Here is a 4,479-nt window from a genome sequence, read left to right as displayed (position 1 = left end):
CCATCGATTTCCGGAGCGGTGCACTCTGGGTAGCTCAGTAAAAGAATGAGACCAATAACTTCGATTTCCTTCCACACTAACCCTAAATCGATATAGTAATATCGATTTTAGGGTTACTCCTCTTGTTGGGGAGGAGTACAGAAATCGATTTTAAGAGCCCTTAAAATCGATTTAAAGTGCCTTGTAGTGTGGATGGGTACAGCGTTAAATCGATTTAATGCTGTTTAAATCAATTTAACGCTGTAGTGTGGACCAGGCCAAAGCCATCAGCAGAGCTCAGAGACTCCGTCTTAAAAGGGACATAATCAACTTCCACCAGAGTTTTGATTTCTTTCCACTTTCAACTCCAGCTTACAAAACACACAGAGATCTGAAGAAGAAAACACAGTCTATTGCGGCTCTTTTTGGAGCCCTAATAGGATTTTAATTCAGTAGCACGTTTCGTTTGCATTTCTTTTACCCCTTTCTACAATATACACTGCACATGTCCTAGGGAAAATGCACATTCCTTCTATACGACAACTTTTTTTTAAACATTAGTCATATTAATTTTTACATAAGGTGTAACTTTTTGTTCTTACTGAGTTTTCATGTACCCTTATCAAAGTGACAGTCTGATTACACCGAGCCATTTTAAGGCTCCGTGTTTTTAACATTGCTTCTTTTTGTTTTGTGCACCTCACCTCTGCTGTTGCTTCAGAGGGTCACTGTTAATTTTTTATTCTTTCACTACAGCTCTTATCTGCTATTGTTACAAAAAAAACAACCAAACAAAAAGACTCCAGAATCTTTCCCTATTCTCCTGATTTTGACTGCCCTATTGCAGCCATGACTTGGTCTTTATTTAAAAACATTTCAAATTTTGTAAAGAATCAAGTTACCTCTTAACGGTTAAATGCTAAATCCCAAAGTCAAACACCACTAATTACCTGGGTCTTGCAAAAAGGTCTGCTAGTTTTGCAACTTTGAATTAAAGAGTCAAATGAATTTTTAGTGGCATTAAAAACAAAAACAAAACCAATTTGTCTCACACCTAGAAAACAGGAGTTTTACCAACCAGATGTGCTGGTTTAGATTCTTAGAACTTTACATATTTTCACAGACGAACAGATTCATACACATTTTCTTTTCCTTAACATTCCTCTACACCGCTTTGTTTTTACATAGCTGTATATATATTTGGATTATTTACAGACACTCTTTTGGAAAAGGGCCTATTTTCCCTTCAGAATGGCTGCAAAGAAACCAAGAATTCTCTCTTTAACATGCTCCTTTTTAACATTTTCACAAAGTGTAATTCTCTCCGGCCTCTCTAGAGTTAACTTTTCACTCTCTTTCCTTAAATCACTTATTTATCTCCCAAAATGACACCTTTATCACCTCAGATTTCACCATTTTAAGTATTGTTCCAGGGGTTCATGCTGCACTTACTGCTTTTCTTACTCCTGACACTATTCCCTTAGGGCTTTTAACCTGTTTTTCAGTTTCTTTATCTGTTGCTTGCCTGCTTGTCTGGGCCTGATCCTGCTTTTTTTCCAATGAACCGTTTGTGAGTGCTATTGTGGTCATTTCATAATATTGAAAGAAATGTTTAAGGAAAGGGACCAGGAAAGGTGGGGGCTAGTTGAGGAACACCCCCCCCCCATCCCCCTTGCTGAATTGGTAGTGGAACACTAACGAATCAGTTTCTGAGGCAGACAACAAAGGGGAGCAGAACAAGGAGCTTTTTGTCCTTTTTACAATGAGATGGGAGTATGAAGGGGGTTGGATCGATCCGGGGTCTGGAGAACGGGGTAAAGGGGAGCGCTCGGTCTGGTGGTGGGAGAGGAGGCTTTTAATAAAGCTTTTTACTTATTATTTGAATATTCGAGAGAGGAGAGTTTTGATTTTGTCCACCAATGATTTGCCTTTTCCCACCACTGCATGAAACAATTAACCTCTCCTTTAGCCAATTTAGTTTTAGGTTGGCCAAGTTTGTCCTTTAAGACATCTGCTCGGTCTTTGTTCCAAGATTTTAACAGTGGCCACTGAGTTTTGGGATCCCCCTGAGTTAGCCTAGACCATTTTTCCAGAAATTTACAGGGGTCCGAACCCTTTTTACAGGAGTCTGGACCCATCCTAACTACATAAAATGAGCCGGCGTTCGTTTAGGGAACTGTCCTGACGTAGACGTCTGGTTACCCATACAGGAGGACTTCACACACCAATCGCACAAGAAGGAAATTCGGGTTCATCAGAGGGATGCCCAGTGCAACACACAAAAGGAGCCCACAGGCTGCTGCCTCAATCGCCCTTGCTTTCACACCAGGGGTTTTACCCAAAGTGCGATGCAGCTGCGATTGTGCAGATTCCACTCACTCAGACCGCGGGGACAGGAACCCCTTGGTTGGCCGATCCCCGGACAGAGTTGGCAACCAGACTCAAACACTCCACAGGAGGACGGATAGACACAGAGATAGGACAGTCCTCAGTCCGGACAAAACACAGAAATAATTACCTGACCAGATTCCTGATGTCAGATCCCGGGATCCCTACCAGAACAGAGTGGGAACCAACAGGTTCAATGGCGTAGACTTCACTGTGGTCATGCACCTTTCCGTTCTGGTTGAGGACCGCTCGGGCCAAATGCCCAGGTGCCGGCTGCCACGGTCGTCCTACAAAAACGGTCAGGAATCACACAGCCCCAGTGAAGACGGTTGCCATCTCGGTGGAACCTCCAAATTGTCAGAGTTAGACTCAGGACTCACAGTTGGTCAGACCACTCTGTTTTATTAGCACAGCGCTCTGCTAATAACACGCAGATAATGTGAGCACCATGCAAGACACAAACTATCTTATTTATACAGATAAAAGGGTGAGCACTTAGCAAGATAACAAAGGAAGCAGAATCTGATATGTTTACCTGGGCTAGGCATGCATATCTCATTTCCTTACTAACTATTACCTATCTTCTGTTAATGTTTCACCATTAGCACCCTTCTTTATGCTTAATGTTTCTTTTCCTGGCACCTGTATTTCAACATTACTTATTTCTGCTTAAAGGTACATACAACATTTCTTTAATCCATTCTTATTTTTACAATATAATTTATTCTACTTTCACAACAGTTAAAACACCTTGTCTTTGTGCTTCTGTGTGTGACCCTGGGTGAGTTGCTACAGCTCCTTACCTCAGTTTCTCCATCTCTAAAACAGGGAAATGATCTTTCCTTTGTCTGTTTTGTGGATTGTGAGATCTATGGGGCAAGGAATGTCTCTCACTCTGTGTCTGGGCAGCGCCCGGTGCGATGGGGCCCCAATCTCAGCGACTCTGTGTCTGGGCAGCGCCTGGCCTGTCGAGGCCCCGATCTCAGTGATTTTGTATCTGAGCAGTACCCAGCATGACGGGGCCCTGACCTCAATTACTTTGTGTCTCACCCCACCTACTCTCTAGTCCTCCACAAAGTCTCTCAGATGTCAGGAGACCAAAAGTGTAAAGTTAAAAAACAATGAGAGTTAAACTCTTTGTTATCATGTTATCCAGCAAAGGGGGGTGTTGGGGGGCAGGCTGGGGGTGGGTTGATGGTGGAAGGGGGTTGGAGTGGTTCCAGCAAGGGAGATTTAGGTTGGACATTAGGAAAAAGTTCCTAACTGTCAGAGTAGTTAAACCCTGGAATAAATTACCTAGGCAGGTTGTGGAATCTCCATCTCTGGAGATATTTAAGAGTAGGGTAGATAAATGTCTATCAGGGCTGGTCTAGACTGTATTTGGTCCTGCCATGAGGGCAGGGGACTGGACTCGATGACATCTCGAGGTCCCTTCCAGTCCTAGAGTCTATGAGTCTACGAATCCCTAATGGTTTACCTCTGTGAGTTCATGCACTTACAGGTTCTGCTGGATGGAAAAATTGCCAGGAATGGAAGGGTTAACATCCCACCTGAGCAACCCCCCCACCTTCCCCTCAGTATGGAATGGCTCCCAATAGGTCCAGCTCTGGGAGGGGAGCGGGGTCTAGTGGTTAGAGCCAGGGCCAGCTGGGAGCCAGGACTCCTGGGTTCTCTCCTCAGCTTGGGGGATGAGGGATGGGGGGCCGAGAGTCCCTCCCCAAATCCTCTTATGCCAGGGGCACCATGTTCCTCCCCTGTCCGCTCCCCCTACCTGGCTCGGCTGCTGCTGCTGCCTATCTGGTCCCCCCCCCCCCCAGCTCCTCCCACCCCCCCAGCTGGTAGCACAAAGGGAGCCACCAGGAAAAGCTTCCGATGAGAAACAGGCAGCTGGTGCCCCTCACTCCCGACCCGCAGCCCCCACCCCCACAACCCCTCTCAGCTTGTGCCGCTCCTGACCCACAGCCCCCCTCACTCCTGATCCCAGCTCCACACCAATGTCTGTCTGTCTATCTATCCTCACACACCCCCTCTATCTATCTTTCTATCCCCAGCCACCCCATCTATCTATCCCCAGCCACTCCCTCTATCTATCTATCTATCTATCTATCCCAA

General features: G+C 45.3%; 1 long non-coding RNA gene across 1 annotated transcript; it reads right to left on the bottom strand.

The window, feature by feature from the left end:
• Positions 1 to 266: 266 nt before the first annotated feature.
• Positions 267 to 3,536, bottom strand: LOC127036568 (uncharacterized). The gene is made up of 3 exons (XR_007770178.1): positions 3,171 to 3,536; positions 2,498 to 2,654; positions 267 to 370 (listed from the first exon to the last, which is right to left on the bottom strand). It is a non-coding gene; the product is annotated as an uncharacterized LOC127036568 (long non-coding RNA).
• Positions 3,537 to 4,479: the final 943 nt, after the last annotated feature.

Source organism: Gopherus flavomarginatus, chromosome 18 (genome assembly GCF_025201925.1).
Source record: "Gopherus flavomarginatus isolate rGopFla2 chromosome 18, rGopFla2.mat.asm, whole genome shotgun sequence".
Taxonomy (NCBI): Eukaryota; Metazoa; Chordata; order Testudines; family Testudinidae; genus Gopherus; species Gopherus flavomarginatus.
Note: the sequence above shows the minus strand (reverse complement) of the source record. Positions and strands in the feature narration are given on the sequence as shown.